The sequence below is a fragment of the Piliocolobus tephrosceles genome, chromosome 13, assembly GCF_002776525.5.
Source record: "Piliocolobus tephrosceles isolate RC106 chromosome 13, ASM277652v3, whole genome shotgun sequence".
Lineage (NCBI taxonomy): Eukaryota > Metazoa > Chordata > Mammalia > Primates > Cercopithecidae > Piliocolobus > Piliocolobus tephrosceles.
Genome location: NC_045446.1, coordinates 109,168,977 through 109,188,923, shown reverse-complemented (window position 1 = coordinate 109,188,923; position 19,947 = coordinate 109,168,977).

Here is a 19,947-nt window from a genome sequence, read left to right as displayed (position 1 = left end):
TCTCGGCATAATTACTTACTGGAGAGGTGCACAGGCCCCGCCTTTATCACAGAGCTGCTGCCACCACTGTATTGTCGCTGCTGCAGCAGCTGAAGGCTGCACGTCCCCGAACCAAGGAAGCAGGAGCAGTTCTCTAGGTAAGTAGGGCCAGGTAGGGCCATGCTTTGGAGGGGAACCTGTGGGCCCTGGTTGTGAATAACTGGAAGGGAGGGGATTCCACAGCCCAAATAAATGCCAAGCTTGGCTTCTGTCCTTCCTGTCATCACCCACCATGAGCCCCCACCTGCCCATCTCGAGGGAGGTCCCCTGTTCACCCTCCCCAGGCTCCCTGTCCCCTATCTCTGTCTCTGCTCTGGCACCTATGTGGGCCCCTTATTAGCCTCCTCTACCCCCACTACCCCCAGGGGCTGAGGTGTGGCCTGTATCTCAGGCATGGTACCAGCAGCAACCCAGGCAGGAGGCAGTGCTTGAAGATTCAGACAGGCAGGTAGGGTGAGTCCCATTCCCCAGAGCCAGGTGCAGGGAGCTGCCACTTCCCACACACCACCCCCTCCGTCCCCATGCCTGCCCAGGGAAGCCACTTCCAAATAGCCCTTGGGGATGGTGCATCTTCCACCTCCCCCACATCTCAGCAGGCTGCTGAGACAATTGACCTCACACCACAAACATCAGTTCTCCCAGCTCCAGAGAGTTTCCCACAGGGTCCCTGAGTCCAGCAGAGGTCCAAGCCCATGGGTCCAGCAGAGGTCTGCATCCTCTACCTACCTGTTTCTAGACAGTGACTGTTTCCAGAAAAGATGGGAAACTGGGCCCTGGGCCAGGTCTTTGACTCCCCCACCTCATTCCTGGGGTATCTGGGGTACAGTCCTCTACCTGGGCCATCGGTGGCAGCAGGGCAGCCTGAGACTCTGGGCTATTGGTCCTTCCAGGGGTCTCACACTTGCGGGCAGCAGAGGCTCTGAAGGAGGCAGATCCTGATTTCCCTCTCACTCTGGAATAACCAAGCCCCTTCCTCCACATGCAGCCCCTCCACTCCACCCTCTGCCAGGCTTCGCCCCAGACCAGGGCTGGCAGCGGTCATGCTGTCCTCCTGAGCCAGGGTGGGTTCTTCCAATCAGTCCTAACCTGTCCTGGGACACCAGTCCCTGCCCTCAGGATATCCTGCCCGGTGCCATCTTAGGGATTCTAGGTGATTCTGCCCAAAATCTAACTTCAGATTGAGACACATCTGTCCTGGCCTCGAGGATATCCACACCAAGGCTGGGGTTCCCACCCTGAGCCCTGAATCCTGAGCCGTATCCCAGCCCTCCCCCGCCAGAGCTCAGCCCCTGAGGGAGTGATAGCTGGAGTGGCCAGAACGCATTGAGACAAACGGGCCTGTGATTAGCTGGCCATCAATACCCCTTAAAGGTCCATTCTCTCCAAAGCGGGCAGGTCCCTCTCAATTCTATCCCCAGTCCCACCCCACCCTCCTGAGCCAGGCAGAGGTCTGGTCCCAGCGGCTCTAGACTCCTCTTTCCCTCCCTCACTCTCTGCCCTGGCCATATCCGCCAGATGGATTAAGTCTTATTTCTCTTGGATTTGGCTGTGGGAACCAAACAGCATTTAAGGCCATTGATTGTTCAAAAGGCCAAGTGTATAATGTACCAGAAAATTAGTTTGGAGTGCCCAGCAGGGGAACAGCTCAGCTCTGTCCTCAGATTTACTCTGTTCTGGTGGGCTGGGATGGGGGTAGGGTGGAAGTCAGTGTGCCCTACAGTCTCTTCAGGAGTTTCTGGGAGGCCATCCTCTCCTCATGGCTGAGCTGGGGCCGCCTTACCGGCCAGTTTACACAGGTGAGCTCTATTACAGCAATACCCTGCCTTCATCTCAGCTGCCACCCACGCGGCCCCTTCCCACCTTCCCTCCTCTCTCTATCTCTCTCTCCACACACACAGAGTACACTCACAGTACACACAGAGTACACTCACAGTACACACACAGTGTTAGAACATCGTGCCCACAGAGATGCACGTACATGAGACAGCCCCACGCTCGCCGACACTCTCACCTCTGTGTGAATGAGACTCTGAGAACCTAGATAAATGCTTTCCTTTTGCCTGAAGAATTCGGTGCAGAGAAGGGTGCTGACACAAAAGAGGTGATCACTGATGTTTACTGAATCAGTCAAATGGCTTCTTGGCTGAATGGATGCAGAACCATGGACAGCTCCCACCCACTCCTCACCTCTCCCCTCCCCTCCCTCCCAGATGAGTTAGTTCCAGCTCACAGCCAGCTGGAGTCACTAATACACTGGTATCATCACACATAGTGGTGTTCATTTTGAACACCTGGTATGCACCAGTCACAAGCCAAGCTCTTTGTATGAATCATCTCACTTGGTCTTCACAACCTCTGAAGATAGGTATCATTATCCCACTCTACAGATGACAAAACTGAAGCTCACGGGGATGGTCACTGCCCAAGTTCCCATTGAGTTTGCCTGAAATAACAGAGACAAGGGCATCTAATTCCAGGGGTCCCTGTTAAATTGTCTATGCTTAATATGACCGTAACTTCACCAGATGGGTTTCCCCTGAAAGCGGAGGAGAGACCAACAGCTCTCAGTCCATAGCAGCAATTCCTCAACATCATCCCATCACGCACTTCCTGTTCCCACTGCATTCAGCCCCAGTGAGGATTCCTGAGGCCTGAAAATCAAGGTGAACCATGGCTAAAGTCAGAGAGCTCAAAGGGGAACACCTGAGCATCTCAAAAAAGTGTGTCCAAGTGAAGTCATGTCAAAAAACAATTGGTTGTTATCCAGGCTCACCAAGTTTAAAGAAAGAGGAGCAAGGACCCAGAAGCCAGAAACAATTGTCCAGCCCTCTTCCTCTTTCCTCTCTGGGACTAATGAAAATATTAAAGAAGGTAAAAGACTCAGTTCATTGGAAGAGATAATTAACAGTGACCATGAGGCCAGGCGTGATGAGACTGGGCACGGTGGCTCACACCTGTAATCCCAGCACTTTGGGAGGCCAAGGCGGGTGGATCACCTGAGGCCGGGAGTTCGAGACCAGCCTGACCAACATGGTGAAACCCCAACTCTACTAAAAATACAAAATTAGCCAGGCATGGTAATTACATGCCTGTAATCCCAGCTATTCGGGAGGCTGAGACAGGAGAATCGTTTGAACCCAGGAGGCAGAGGTTGCAGTGAGCCGAGATCATGCCATTGTACTCCAGCCTGGGCAATAAGAGTGAAACTCCATCTCAAAAAAAAAAAAAAAAAAAAAAAAAAAAAGTGACCATGATGGCTGAAGAGCTCAGGGAATGCAGGAACAAGGAATGGTTTTATAAAAGGCTGAGCTTCACTCTTGTGATGGACAGAGCATCTCCATTTAGCGTGTTGTCCAGGTAAACCAGACCTGGCAATGCCTGTGGCAGGAAAATGGTGATCAATGACCTTTGATGCCCCAGCTGATCTAGGATCAGGGAGCCAACATCTCTCCTACACCCAAAATAGTGGTGAAAGCATGAGGGGAGAATTTGGGTCATTTGGTTTCAAGTATCAGTGCCCACCTTTACCCCACTCCATAATCACCAAATGGTCAGTCAGGCTTTATTTCACATGGCAAGATTCTGAAACACTTGAGAAATCTTTCTTACAACACAGAAGCTGGGACCTGTTTACAGTAAGTATCCACACGTCACTGAGAAATGTTTTAAGAGGTTTTTGACCCAAAGCAAAGTCACGTGTTTTGCTGACTTACCTATTCTCCAGACTTGAATACAAATGCCTTTGGGGGTGTTTCCAAAGATACAGTTTACCCTAAAAGAATAAACATTTGCCAATATTCAAGACCACATGCCACAGACTTCCAAAGGGGAGTTCCCAAAGTGATTTGACAGCGTGACATGACTGGAATGGGTATTGAGCTTTCCAAGTGAATTACACTGACAGAAATAATGCCACTTGGATGTAAAAGTTCTAACATGTGAGCAAAACCCTTAGTCTAACTTTTTATTGTCACATGAGCAGCTCGCCATTAGCAGCGCATCTCAGAGTGCTTTCTGATGTTTACCGGTCAGTATCTGAAGGAGAGAGAAGACAAGGACGGTCTGGGGAGGTGGGCAGGCATTCTACTTGGAGCCAGGAGATCTGGGTTTGACTCTGCCTTTACTTTTTACTATCTGTGTGATCAAGGGCCTAAACTCCTTTAAAGTTGTCTGTTTTTTTCATTCATAACATGTTAACGACCAAAATCTCACTTGTTGGGATTATGATTCTGACTAAATGAGATGGAAAACCTGACCCCGTGCTTGCCGCATCGTATGAATTTAATATGTGTTAGTTGATTGCTTGGGGAGAAGGGGTCAGGTAGCCACAGGTCCTGGATAAAGGCTTGGCCATTGTCAAAGGCCTTGCCTTGAAAGCAAGGGTGAAGTAGCTTTCTTCTCTAAAAAGGGCACAAATACAGGGGGCCATGAACCTAAAAGACAAACTTACCCTAGGGAAGTACATTGTCTAGGGTGGGGTCTTACCACAGGGATACAGGAAGGAGGCAGGGCTTCATCACTCACAAAAATTGACCTAGGATCTGAATTCAGTAGGAGGAAGAAAGCAAAGTGCTCTTAGAAAGAAAGATATTCTTCAGTGTCAGAGTGAAGGATCCACATGGGGTGACGTTGCAGCAAAACAGGGCAGTTCCACGAGGGGAAGAACTTCCCCCTAGGGCCCACTAAGTCTTCAAACAGTCTAGTGAGAGAGGCTCTAGACGCTGGCAGAGCTAGAAGAAAAAGCATGTGTATGGAGACAGGGGAATGGATGAGATAAACTCATCAGGAACTAGTCCCCCCATCTCTGAAGCTCAGCAAGTCGAGATCTATCTTAAGAGCAGCTTTCCAGCATCGGGAGGAGGCTCTGCGAAACCCGGGGAAAACGCCAGTGTGGCAATTTAGTGGTGAGCAGCAATGCTAATGAGTGCCAAGAATAACAGTGGCTTCTTAATGGAGCCCTTAATGAAGACTCATTTCGGGTTTTATTAACGCAGAAAAAAAGCACACACTCTTTTTTCCCCCCCAGCTCTCAGAGAGCAGGCAGAATAAAGAGAAGCTCCAAACATGGGGCTGAGCCCATTTCCTGGTTCCTGATTGAGGTACCATAATAGGTTCTGAGAAGTTGGGTAGGAGGGGCGGGACCAGAGCCCTGAAATGCTCCTTTGGCCTTTGTACAATCTCTTTGGACTCAGAGATCCCACGTGGTCTTAGGGGGAGATTTCCAGCTAGGCTTAGTCCTGCAATTTGCAGGCAAGCTGCAAATAAGAATACAAAGGAGACCCATCCCCAAGGCGGTGGCAGTGATTTTAACAGACAGACACTCTCCATTAAATATTTAATTAGAATGCAATCCCACCAGAGCTTTCTCACTATGAGAGACTAAAAAAAAAGCAGGCCAGGCACGGTGGCTCACGCCTGTAATCCCAGCACTTTGGGAGGCCAAGGTGGGCTGATCACCTGAGGTCAGGAGTTCAAGACCAGCCTGGCCAACATGGTGAAACCCTATCTGTACTAAAAATACAAAAATTATCTGGATGTGGTGGCACATGCCTGTAGTCCCAGCTACTCAAGAGTCTGAGGCAGAAGAATCACTTGAATCTGGGAGGCAGAGGTTGCAGTGAGCCGAGATCGCACCACTGCACTCCAGCCTGGGTGACAGAGTGGGACTCCACCTCAAGAAAATAATAATAATAAATTTACAAATTAAAATAATAAATAAATAATGCAGCCCTCTATGCTGAGAACTAGGCTTCCTCACCCCTACCCCATGTTACTCACCTGTTACCAAGTATATAGTTCCCACTGGCTTCAAATGCAGCAAGAGGGATTCACTTTAGACCCACCAAAGAACCTAAAGTTCTAGAAATACAGTACTTTAGGATTGACAGGTGACCTTGAATGTCATCCAATGAAATTCCCGATTTTATGAAAAAACTGAGGCCAAGAGAAATTAGAAACTCATTCAAAAATCAAACAGCTGACTGTGGCTGAGCCATCATCCAGGACAACCTGGGCAATGCTCCCCGACAAAACCACCCTTTGCCCGTTGCTGGACTCCCTCTCCCAGGGCTAAAAAGTTGGCTAATTGACCATGCTTGGATCTGGGCTGGCATTAGCAAGATGGCATCTGGGGACGCCTTGGAGCTAGAATCTTGTGGCATCTCTGATGCCCCAATACCAGCCCAGGATGCAGCTTAGCATTTGCTTTGCACATCCTAGATACTCAATCACTTTTAGTCTTATGAAATAGTTCTCCATTTGTAGATCGTTGATCCCCTAAACTCAAATGGGAAACCTCAAAAGAGGGATGATAATCATCCCCAAATAGCTCCACTGTTATCCCAGTCACACTTGCAAGCCCTCTGCCAATAGTTAATGCACAATTACCAAGTTAATAAGATGAATGGCCTGGGAGCCTAGGAAGTGAGCAGTAGGAGGGGCATGGGTTTTTTCCCCCATTAGCATGAACCCTCCAGAATGGGAACTGTCTTTGGTGCTTGGGGAGACCCAGGACAAAGAGGAGTCAGTCCTTTCCTGGGAGGACTCAGCCTGATAGGAAGCAGCCTACTCCCCTCAACACACACGGTGCAGTTGCTGAGTGACTGCTGTGTACTCCACACCATGCTCAACACACACGGTGCAGTTGCTGAGTGACTGCTGTGTACTCCACACCATGCTATCTACTTAACTCAAGTTATTTCTCACTTAATTCTCACAATTTCATTGTAAGGTAGCCATTATTTTGCCTCTTTTAACAGGAGAATCAGACACAAATAGAGTGAGACACAAGTGGCTTATGTCAATTGCCTAAGGTCACACAGCAAGAAGTTAGTGGAACCAGGAGATGAAGTGGGTCTGCCTGGTCCGGCTCTACCACCAGCCACGCGCAAACACCTGCAAACTGAACACCTCAGTGCCAGGAGACACCAAACGTTGTGACAGTTGTTGCAGGGAGTACACTCTGGTAGGTCTCCCAGACAAATTTCCCTGGGACTTTTGAGAAAGGCAAGGAGGAGCTCCTTAACAGGCGGCAAGCCTGTCAGAGCAGAAGCCGGCATTTAGTGAGCAGCTGCCTGGTGTGCCACTCCATGCCATGTGACTCACTATATAATCTCATCCAACTCTCATGACCACCTTCTGAAGCAAGACTCAGGTTCAGAGAGTGACAGTGACTTTCCCAGAGCCACACAGCCAGTCAATGCTAGATTCAGGTCTGAATCTGTAGGAGAGAACAAGCCACTGACTTGACCGGAGGAGACAGGTGCTGGGAGAGGCTAAAAAACAGCTCCGAGGGCACTGCTGGAGACACCTCTTTGTTAGCATAGAGGAGCTTAAAATAAGGAGTCTTGGCTCTGAAAAGGCAGGAGACGCGACCAGGTGTGCCTTGTTCCACAGGCATTTTTCACTGCTGGATCCACCCCTCCTCCCCCAGGAGGGCCCTTGAAGTTGGCAGAGGAACACACTGAATAGATTCCATGAACATGCAAGGGGACCGCAGAGCTTTTAAGCACCACCACGGCCACTTTAATCTGTTTTCCCAGAGAGGTTTATGCCCCATCTGCTCGCAGGGCCCCCAGCACAGCCCTGCTCACCAGCCACTGCTGTCAGTATCCTCGCGAGCGACAAGGCTCAGCCTGCCAGCAGCAGCCGGGGCTTTCAAAGGCAGACAGAACGAAGGGCAAGTCCTGCTTTCCCCAGCTTGGAGCCTCAGTTTCCTCAAGTCTTAGGCAGAGCTAATCATGCCTGCTCTGTAGGATTGTAAAAAGCATTTAAAAGCCTGTCACTGGCCTTCCTTCCAGGCCACCCTTGGCTGTTCTCTTCTCTAAGCCAAATCACCACACGGTTCACCAGCCATTTCCCCCTCAGTCGGGGAGGAGTGGAGTCATCTGGGGCTCTGATCTGAGTCCAGAGAGGAGAGAAGCTGGCAAGAACCCCATCTCTGGGAAAGGCCAAGAGGAGATCCTGGGCGAGGGTGGGGAAGGTCAGTAGCTCTTGTGTCTGGGCGACTCAAGAGTGAGCCCAGGAGATCCTGGAGGCACAGAGACACCAGGGCCTGGAAGAGCTAGCAGGCAGTTGCCAGGAGCCAGATCCCCTCTGCGTCAGCAGGATCTGGGAAGAGCCTCCAGCTGCACTGGGCCCTTCGTGGGGAAATGGAGGCATTTGGGCGATAGGAGGGTTCTCCTTCTTAAGCATCGACTTCTTAAAAGAAATCGATAACAAAGAATCCAAATGCCCAGGCTCCACCCACGCAAGCTCTCTCTGTGCTGTTAAAAAAATAGCACCATGGCAAGGCCACCAAGCCCAGCAACAGCTCTGCCTCCTGCACCCTCTCCATTTTCTCCTGAAAGATAAAGCCCAGCCTCAGGCCCTTCTCCCAGACGCTCCCCTCCCCAGCCTCTCCAGTCTGCTGTGGGCATCTTGGCCTGAGACCTCCTTGCTTCTGTACCTTGCTTGGTGATGCCCTCTCCCTGCCTCAGCACCTGCCCAAGGCTACCCATCCTCCAAGGGGCACCTAAACAGCCACCTCCTCCACGAAGCCCGGATACCCCCAGGGGACGGCTCTTCTTATCCTCTGACCTCTCGTGGACCTCTCTGCCTCTCGTGTTTCTGCTCTGAGTACACAGCTTGTACGAAAGTCACTTTCCTCCCCCATCCCTGGGGAGCCCTGGAGGGTGGGGCTGGGGCTGGTTACCCCTGTGTCCTCAGCACTCAGCTCAGAGCCTGGCAAACAATAGGTGCCTGGGAAACACTGTGACTAACTCATCGCTGAGGAAACCCTGCTCCTTCTTCCGCTCCCTCCTCCTCCCTTGGCATGGGAGGTTGAGGCTGCAAAAGTTGTAAAACTAGGAGAGATGACCCAGGATCAAAGTCTGAGTGATGCCCTTGGCTGGGAGGCAGGGGATTGGTCCCAGTGACTTTGCTCCTGTGAAGAGGAAGATTTTAAGCCTTTTACCCCTGGATTTTAAAGCTCTTAAAGGCACTTCACTTTCTTATTACCTCACTCCCTTCTTCCTGCCAATTCTAAGGCAAACACCTGCCCCTCGTGGAGCTCCCTCCTCCCAGGCCTGCCCGCCCCTGCCCACCTCCCCACGCACCCTCTCCCACCCAGCCTTGGAGCAGGGAATGTAATTAGGCCTTTCCCCAGGACAGAACCCCCTCTGCACAGTTGCGCTGCCCGTCCAACGGGGGATAATTTATGGAAATGGGTAAAGGTGTTTTAAATTATTCAATTTAAATGTAAATAGGGGAGATGGTTTCTCTGAATAAATTGTCTTATTTATGTTCTGCCCAACTCCCCTCCCAGGGAAATAGGGAGCCCTTTGGGAACCTGAAGAACAGGCCCTCCTTTCTCTTTCAATAATGTGGAACCGGTCCATGCCCCTGTGGGGCGGTGATGTGGAGGCAGAAATGCTCCCACAACTGCTTTCCTAACTGGGGTCACAGGACATGCCACGTGCTCAACAGAGTCTGCTCAACAGAGACCTTGGGCAGAAGGGAAGTTCTGCCTCTCTTGCCTCTGCCCAAAGTCTCTTTCCATCCAAGTCCCGAAGGTGGCCGGCAGCTGGCTTCACATCTCCCTGACCAGTTCCTTCATGCTCTGAGATGCTAACTGGCTGTGGATCACCTATTCTTGGAGCATTCCTATCCTAAACATGGTTCTTCAGACACAGGGCCACCTTGAAAGGAAAGCCGCTCCCTGATGCTTCTCAGACTCACATGGGCCCATAGGAGGGCATTTGAGAACGGGCAGGGGCCATCCTTTATCAAGCCCTCGGCATCAGCCAGATACCAGTCTTGCCTTGGGGTTGGGGCCATCACACACATGAGCGACCAGTGGTCCAGGTAGCTGTCGGTGGGTATTCAGAGACAAAACACCAAATATCCAATAACTCAAAGTGGCTCCGATCTTACGGAGTTCTGGAAACCTGCAGGTAGGGCAGAATTCAGGGCTGGTGTGATCTGGAAGCCTGGCCCTGTTTCCCTGTGACGTGTGTGTGTGTGTGTGTGTGTGTATACTACCCTATGACTAGACCAAAGAAAGACTCACCCACAACATTAGACCCACCCACAACAACATTCCGGAAAAAAAACTAGAATAGAGCAAACTTCTCAGACTCTTTCAAAAGCATAAAGACGTCTTCCCCCATCCCACCCCCACTCCCCAAAAATCTCTGCTTGGATCTTATTGGCCCACTCTTGACCAATCGCTGGCAAAGAGAGAGGATTACTTTAGACCAATCAGGTGGTTCAGGAGCTGGGCTGAGGCCAACTCCTCCCTGAGACACACACCCTGAGGAGGGGTGCCAGAACAAAAATAGGGCCTGTTAAGGAGGAAATTCGGACTGGACGCTGGATTAAACAACGTCCACTATAGTAACAGTGGTGGAAATGTGTAGAGATTGCTGAAATCAATATATGTTTTAATTATTAGCCATGCATGTTTCAACCTTCCCCACTTGAGCTGGGTCAATTTCTTTTTGCCTAATTCCAAGAGCCAGGCCTTTGCCCATTCATCAAAGGGTAGAGAATCAGATCAATGACCCAGATTGCAGACTGGGTGGCAAGACGGGTCCAAATTAAGCTCAAAGAGTTGTCCAGAGGCCTCAAATCTTTCCTGGGATATCTATAAGTAAAAGGACTGCTTGTCCAAGCTCCATGATCGTCACCACCCTCTCTGCCATTTATTCATTCGCTCATTCTACATGTTATTCTGACTATCTACCTTGTGCCAGGCATAGCTGAGTGCCGGAGGGTCACTGGTGAAAAAATAGACACATTTTCTGTTCTGTGGACTTTCCATCCTTGTAATGGACTTTATCCTGTTTGTAGTCAGTTGGCTTGACTGTAAACATCCTTGCTATGTTGAGGAGTTTCCAGTCTTATGAGTCACACCTTCTGAAAGCAGAAAGCAGAAACGGGGTTACCCAACCTCCATTGCAGCTGGAGCACAGCAGGTGACTCTGACTCCACCCATTGGCTTCACTCCCCAGAGACTCCTCTCTAGAAGGGAGGAGTTTGGGGAAGGAGACCGTACCCAGAACCCATCATGCTGACAAGGATGGTAAGAATGCATCCAGCTCTAGGGGGTAGAAGCAGTAGCAAGATTAAGTTCCTGGCCCGGAAGTGCAATCAGGGGGCAGTGACAGTGGCAGCTGAAGCTGGTGAGGCAGCAGTAGCTGTGGTTTCCCCATCCATCTAGTTCTGTATGTCGTGGGCATCCTGCCTGGAAGCGTAGCCTTAAGTCTGGTTCACCAGCTCTCCCTAACATTATTGATTACATGAGACACCCCATATTCTTCTAATAAATTCCTTTTCTGCTTAGCCAGTCTGAATCGGCTTCTATTGCCTAAAGCTATGAACCCTGGATGTCTCAGTTCTTTTGGGCTTCTATAACAAAATACCATAGACTGGGTGGCTTATAAACAACAAAAATTTATTTCTCACAGTCCTGGATGCTAGGAAGGCCAAGACTGGGGTACAGCAGATTCAGTCTCTGGTGAGAGCCCTCTTTCATGTCCATAGACAGCACCGTCTAGCTGTGTCCTCACATTGTAGCAGGGCAGAGTCTCTCTAAGGCCTCTTTCAAAAGGCACTAATGCCAATCACAAGGGCTCCACCCTCATGACCTAATCACCCTTCAAATACCATCACTTCCAAATACCATCACTTTGGGGGCCAAGATTTCAATGTAAGAATCTTTAGGGGACACAATCAGACCATAGCACTGACTGCTGCAGAAATGTGCCCCATCCTTGATGAGAATGACTCATTCTGAAGACTCAGCCTGGGTGGCACCTTGCCTGAATTCCCTCAAGCCCAGGCATTTTGCTCATTCCTCTTCCCCCCACCCTCCCCAACCCCTTTTTGAGATATGGGGTCTCGTTCTATCACCCAGGCTGGAGTGCAGGGGTGTGATCATAACTCACTGCAGCCTCAAACTCCTGGGCTCACGCAATCCTCCTGCCTCAGCCTCCCGAGTACCTGGGGCTACAGGCACATGACACCACATCTGGCTTTTTGTGTGTGTAGAGACAGGGTCTCACTATGTTGTCCAGGCTGGTCTCAAACTCAAGCAATCCTCCAGCCTTAGCTTCCCAAAATGCCAGAATGACAGGTGTAAGCCATCATGCCCAGCCTCATGCCTCGATCATGGCAGTGTGAACAGAGGCATAAACCTCTATGTGAGTCTCCACCATCCCTCCACACTCCACACACACACACACACACACACACACACACACCTCTGAGCTCTCTGAGACCTGGGACCATGTCTCTTTCATTGTTACATCCTCAGGTCTAGCTTAGAACCCAGAGTGCTTACTAAGGCGCTCACTAAGTATTTGTTGCTAATGTGATCCTTGCCACTGTCATCATTATTTGACATGAAACAGCCTGCTGTGCCTGACTCTGGGTTGAGCAATACACATACAGAATGGCCTGTACCTCATCCTTACTCTCTCCAGAATCAGCCACGAGCCTTATGTCCATGGGCTTTAGACGCTGTAGGCCCCATCAGAATGTCCCCTAAAATACCACAAGAGTGCCCTCTGGCCCCTGCCCAACTCCTTGATCACCCCTGACAGATGCCTTGCATTTATTTCTTCTGGCCGGCTGGTCCCCTCTCAGCCTTTCCACCTGCCACACACTCCCATTCCACCTGCAGCCCGGGACAAGGTCTGCATCCTTGGACATGGAGATGGTGCTCCTAGGGCCCTTGGAGAGATATTCCCATGGGGGTTATGTTGCCAACCCAGGGGTGTCTCTCATCCTGGCCAGCCCTGCCCACATACTCCCCACTCTACCCCTTCTACGGGAAGAGCCAGAGGAAATGGACAGACTTTCTGGAATCAATTTCATGCCCTTGGGCATGATAAATAACCAAGCAGAGAGCAGCCCCCATCTCAGGAGCTAATGGCCTTGGGTAGCTCAGTGATGCATCACTCCCTGAAAAACAAAGCCCGGTCCAGATGCTCTCTCCACACGAACGTTTTCTCCGTACACTGCTCTGCTTGGAGCAGACTCACACAAAGCCCAGCAGCACCTCCCTGGGCACGGACAAGACTACGCATTTTCCCTTCCTCAGGCAGCACACAGCCTTGCATCAGCAGAGGGGCCTAGGCAGGCCCAAAACAGAAAGCACCTGCCCCATGACCTTAGCTATGAGTGCTATACCCAGATGGAGCCAGATCACCTGGAGTCAAAGCCCAGCTCCTCTTCTCACTCTGTGTGACCTTGGCAAGTTACGTAAATACTACCTACCTCACAGGTCCTTCTGTGGATTAACTGGGATACTGTTTGCAAAGGGTTTAGCACAGTGCCTGGCACATAGGAAGTCCTCAGTCACGTTAAGTATTCTTTCTAAATTTTTTATTTTTTAGAAATAGAGATGGGAGCCTTGCTATGTTGGCCAGGTTGGTCTTGAACTCCTGGCCTCAAGCAACACTCCTGCCTTGGCCTTTCAAAGTGCTGGGATTATAGGCATGAGCCACTGCGCCTGGCCTCATGTTAACTATTCTTATTATTATGACTCACCATGGTCAGGAAGTTCCTGGTTCATCTCATCTGAGTCCTACCCACAGCCTATTAAGGCCTGGTGGGCATGGGGCTTAGCAGTCCCCAGTGCAATGTGGCAGGAAGAGTAATGGTGCTAGAAAACAAAGAGCTATGCTCAACTCACATCTCAGGTCTATTAGCCATGATTCTCTTTAAATCCAGTTGGCACAAGACAGATTCCAAGTACATGATCACTAGCTGTGTGGATATGCAGACATCATTCTACTTCTCCAGTCACAGGCTACGGTATGGCTATTTGTACAGTAGGAAAAAAACACCTTCCCCAAAAAGTCATGGTGAGGATTAAGTTGGTTCAATATCATCTAAGCAAATGCCTGGGATGTGGCAGGCAGGGATGTTAGTTGAATCTGGATCTGCTCGAACACTCTGAGAATGAGACGTAGTCCCCTGAGCCTCCTCTACCTGAGGATAAACCATGACCCTGTTTCCACAGCCTTCTTCACCTCAACCCTAGCTCAGCAAATTCCTCAATGTTGCTTCAGCCTGGGGAGCACTTATTTAATGGCGTGAAACCAACATCAGATATGAGCAGAAGTGAATAAAACCCATGAGCCCCCAGGACTAGAGAATAGCCCTCCACCATATAAATTGGAGGGGTTTAGTGACTCTAGCAATGAACTTGCGCACCACACTTTACAACTTTACAGGTAGCAAATGCAATGGTGTAATCATGACTCACTGAAGCCTCGACCTCCCAGGCTCAAGAGATCCTCCCACTTTGGCAGAGCTTGCAGTGAGCTGAGATCCGGCCACTACACTCCAGCCTGGGCCACAGAGCAAGACTCCGTCTCAAAAAAAAAAAAAAGAGATCCTCCCACTTCAGCCTCCCAAGTAGTTGGGACTACAGGAAGGTGCCACCACACCCGGCTAACTTTAAAATTTTTTGTAGAGGTAGAGTCTTGCCTTGTTGCTCAAGCTGGCTGTCTCACTATCTTGCCAGACGCTTTCACAGCCCACTTGTGCCAAAGCGGAAATGAGCCCAGGCTGGGGAATTGACTTGCACAAAGTGGTGGAGAAGGATGTGACCTTATGTTAGAACCAGCTGCTCCATCCTGTCCACCCCATCATGGGCTCTGCAGTCCTCTTCTGTCTCCCTGGAAGGCCCTTAGAGCTCTTCCAGCCCATTCCCTGCCATAATGCCTATCCCCAGCACAGAGTAGGTCCCCAGCAATTCACCATCTAATCTAATCATCGAAAAAGGTCTAATCCAACTATTTCATTTCCCCGATGAGGAAACTGAGACAGAAAAAGAAGTAGTGAGTATCCCAAGGTCACACAGCTGGAAAATGAGGTGACAGACCTGCTGACAGAAGATCACGCGCTCATCCCAAAATGTCAGAAGTGGAAGAATCCTAGGAGGTCATGTGGTGAAACCCTGCCAATCCTTCCCTGGTCATCCAAGCCAAGTCCTCCCACTCAGACCTTGGAGGAGCAGAGACAGAGGCTTCAGAGACTGGACATAGTAGATTGAGTGTAAAAACGTCCTCAAATTCTCCCCTCTGTACATCCATGTCCCTTTGCGGCATAGTTTTGCAGCTCTTCCCAATAAGAAGTGGAGTCTATTCCCCTACCTATTGAATCTGAGCTGCCTTGTGACTCACTGTGACCAATAGAACTCACCAGAAGCGACTGTGAGCCAATTCCAAGTTTCGACCTCAAGAGACTCTGCAGCCTTCCGTTCTCTCTTAGAGCCCTGCAGTACCCCATGAACTACCATGGGCCGGCCACCTGGAGGATGACAGACCCAGTGGAGAAAGGCCCAGTTGTCTCAGCGGAGGCCTCCTATATTAGTCCATTTTGCATTGCTATAAAGGAATAATACCTGAGGAAGAGTAATTTATTTTAAAAAGAGGTTTAATTGGCTCGTGGTTCTGCAGGCTGTACTAGCATGGCACCATGTACTAGCATCTGCTCAGCTTCTGGTGGGCCTCAGGAAGCTTTTACTCATGGCAGAAATTGAATGGGGAGCAGACATGTCACATGGTGAGAACAGGAGCAAGAGAGGAGAGAGGGAAGCCCCAGTCTCTCTTTTTTTTTTTTTAAATTGTTTAATGCCTATTTGTTGTACATTTACACCTAAAGGGTAAGCAAGAAAATTAAACGTATGTACAGAATTAGCACACCATTGTCAAATATGCCAAATTCATAATATTTTTATCACATCCAAAATGTTTCCTGCAAATATTACAAAACAAATAAGTTTAAAGTGGAATTTTTTCAGCAATTAATTTTTAAAATACACATATCCTCCCCATCCCTATCAACACACACACATTGGTGCAGAGAGTATTAGGAGTACTCAGATTAAAAGAGAAACAAGGTAATAGAGGAAAAGGGTGATCTGAGAGATATGGATAAGTAGAAAAAGACCTTACAATTTGACCTTTGACACACCCCACCCTTTTTTTTTTTTTTTTAACCAAAAAAAGTCCAGGACCAGATGGATTCACAGCTGAAATCTACCAGAGGTATAAGGAGGAGCTGGTACCCTTCCTTCTGAAACTATTCCAATCCCAGTCTCTTTTTAACAGTCAGATCTCACGTAAACTTGTTACCATGGAGGGGCACAAAGCCATTCATGAGAGATCCACCCGCATGACACAAACACCTCCCACGAGGCTCCACTTCCAACATAGGGGATCACACTGCAACATGAGATTTTGAGAGGATGACACCCAAACTTCATCCCCTCTCTAAACCTGCTGACGGTCAGCTGACCCCCAAACATAGGAACCCATCCTAGGTCAACACAAGCATCTCCTCAACCCACAGCCAAACTCAGATACACAAGTGATCCCAACCAAGAACTGAAGAACCAACCAGCTCACCCCTAGACTCATGAGAAGTCATACATATCGTTCTAAGTCACTGAGTTTCTCCAAGCACTAGCTAATAATAGTAGTAAAGGAAAGACCCCCCAAGCCATAGCCTTTGAGGAGCTGAGGCCTGTGGCCACCCAGAGCCTTGAAGAAGCAGGAGGACCCTTTTCGGTGAAGAGCCTGATTGAGCGTCCACCTCCTCTGTCCAGCTGCGAGGCTCTGACCCACACAAGGCAGTGACATGAGCTCTAGATTCAGCCCCACCGTTTCCACCTGCCTGCAGGCCCCACCCCTCGGCAGTATCAGGAGAGGTGAAGACCCCTTGCTGCACACAGGGACAGCTGCAAAGTGAGTGGAGGCTGTCCCCAGCCCAGGAAGAGCTCACCTCGGAGACAAAGTCCTGGGGTGGCATCTCCTCAGTGGTAAAGCATCCAGGGCCAGACGTCCCCCCAACGCACCCCCCTCAAGGAGAAGCAATCAGCCCCAGGAGCGCAGCACGGCCGCTTGACATTTGATGGGAGTCATTATCAGACACTTATTCCCAATCAGGCCTCAAGTGTCTCTGAGGGCCCCTCTGGTGCCTTCTTATTCCAGGGAGCACTAATAGGAGAAGGGGAGGCGGGAAACCCACCGGGTCTGGGCAGAGGTCCTCACAGCCCACTCCTCTGACTCCAGCACCCTCTTTTCCTTCTGAGGCCCCAAGGGGTTGAACTCCCACAAGTCAAAGCACAGAGCACGGGGTGGGTGGGGTGGGGTGGGGACTCCAGAGCTGGGAGGCTCAACGCCCTGGTCTTCAGTAAGATCCGGTACAGGGAAGCCCAACGGGTTGCCTGTGAGGAGCCTGGGTCCGAATTCAATTCCTGCTGGACTCAAGAAGGGCTTTATCTCCCAGCTCATGCCTTGGCAGTCCTGAGCCCCCTGAGCAGCACCCTCTGCCCTCAGCCAGGATCCTCCCCGGCACATACACCAGAACTCCCCATGCGCAGCAGCAGCCCTGAGGCTGTCTTGGAGAGAGCCATGGCTCCGGCGTCTGAAGGTCCGGCTCTCCCTGTTCCACCCAGGAACCTTGAGCGAGCCACCTAATCTCTCCTGCTCTGAAAGGAGACAATGATCCAACCCGCCCTCCCGGCCCTGCCTCTCTCTGCAGGAGGCTATTGAGAGAATCATGTTCTTTAATGTATGGGAAAGCACTTGATAAACTGGAAAATAAGCACTGGGTACAATTTTCCCCACTGGATAACCACAATAGAAGCAAGCTCAGGTGAGCCAGGCGCAGGCGTGATGGTAGGGGTGTGTGTGTGTGCACATGTGTGCGCGTCTGCATCGGCATCTCACTTCGTGCCTCAGCACTCCAATACCCATATTTCATGGTTTGGGATTGTCTGTGCGTTTTCACCCTCTATGTCTCTGTTCGGGCAGTGAATCAACCATATTGATGAGATACACTGAATGCAGAGGCTGAGTTCTGAGCTGACAAAACAAAGGGAATAAAAAAGCCCTGGCCTGGGGTGTGACAATCTAGAGGATGTGAGGATGTGCACACACACACCTCTGTGCTCTCTCAGGGAACTTAAGGACTCAAAACAACTGAATGGGAAATGTAGGCAAAGAGGGAGTGGAGGGTCATGGAACAATGGGGCCTGAGAGAGGTCAATCCAGGTTTTCTGGCAAAGGAGGTAAGGTCTGGGTTGGAATTTTTTGCTTGTTTTTGTTTTGAGATGGGGTCTTTCTCTGTCACCCAGGCTGGAGTGCCATTGCACAATCACAGCTCACGGCAGCCTCAACCACCTGGGCCCAAAGGATCCTCCTGTCTCAGCCTCCCAAGTAGCTGGGACTACAGGCACACACCACCACACCCAGCTGATTTTTTAATTTTTTTTTTTTTTTTTGGTAGAGACAGGGTCTCGCTTTGTTGCCCAGGCTGGTCTCGAACTCCTGGGTACAAGCAATCCTCACACCTTGGCCTCCCAAAGCACTGGGATTACAGGCATGAGCCACTGCACCCGGCATGAGCTGGATTTTGATAGGAAGGCTGGGCATGCAGAGAGCAGGAAAAATGACTGTGGAGGGTTGGACAGACATGGGTCAGTTTTAAGTATATTCTCTTATCAAATAATAACAATTAAACTTCACCCTTGTAGAGCAAATTGGGATTTACAAAGCTTTTTCACATGTATTTTCTCCTTTGAATCTCATTACTGTCCCTTGAACTAGACGAATTGGTTTTATTATCCCCATTCTATAGGTGAGGAAACTGAGGCTCAGAAAGGCGGCTTTCCCAGTGTCTCCAAGCTCACAGGCCATGGAGCTGGTAGGAAGGCTCAGGGTTCTGACTCTGACCCCACCTGGTGCCCTTTCCACAGGTCTCTCTATAATTCTGCTCCACCACTATGTCTGGTTATCTCTGCTTACTCCTGGGAGGCAGGTACCATGTTTGGGTAATGAGCTCTGGGTAGTGCTTGGGAAGTTAGTCAGTGGAGTGGTGGCTTTAGAATAAGAGAGAATGTAGGTCAAATCCCAGCTCTGCCATCTTCCTTAATTTTAACTGCTAGGTCCTCTCCGTATTAGTCTGTTTTCACAAGACTGATAAAGACATACCTGAGATTGGGTAATTTACAAAAGAAAGAGGTTTATTGCACTTACAGTTGCATGTGGCTGGGGAAGCCTCACAATCATGGTGGAAGGCAAGGAAGAGCAAGTCACATCTTAAGTGGATGGCAGCGGGCAAAAAGAGCTTGTGCAGGGCAACTCCGGTTTTTAAAACCGTCAGATCTTGTGAGAACCATTCACTTAAATGAGAACAGCATGAGAAGGACCCGCCCCCATAATTCAATCACCTTCCACTGGGTCCATCCCACAACACGTGGGAATTATGGGAGCTACAAGATAAGATTTAGGTGGGGACACAGAGCCAAACCATATCAGTCTCTGAGCCTCAGTTTCCCCCCATGTAGAATAGATTATTGTGAAAATCAGAAAAAAGAATGTCTTTTTTTTTTTCTTCTTAGAGACTGGGTCTCACTCTCTCACCCAGGCTGGATGATGGTGGTGGTGATGATCACAGCTCACTGCAGCCTCAAGTGAGCCAGGCTCAAGTGATCCTCCCACCTCAGTCTCCTTAGTAGGTGGGACTGCAGGTGCACACCACCATGCCTGCCTAGAATGTCTCTGAAGCACTTAACACTGCCTGACACACAGTATTTGCTCAATTAATGGTAGCTGCTATCATTAACATCATAGTTATTAGTTATTATTACTAATCAAGAAGACTGTCTTGATGGCCATTTTTCACTGGTTTCTTCCTTCCAGGATAAATGGGTCATTAGGTACCCACACTGAGACCTTCTGTTACTATTACAACAGGTGATTCCCAGTGAGCACAAGGTGATATACTTCCTCCATCCACGTGGGCCCAGGTAACCAGTCCAGACCCCGCACCTGAAGGGCCTTAGGAGCATTCTTCCACCAATTGGTGTTGAGCCTGACCCCCCAGCGACCTGTTGAAATCCATTTC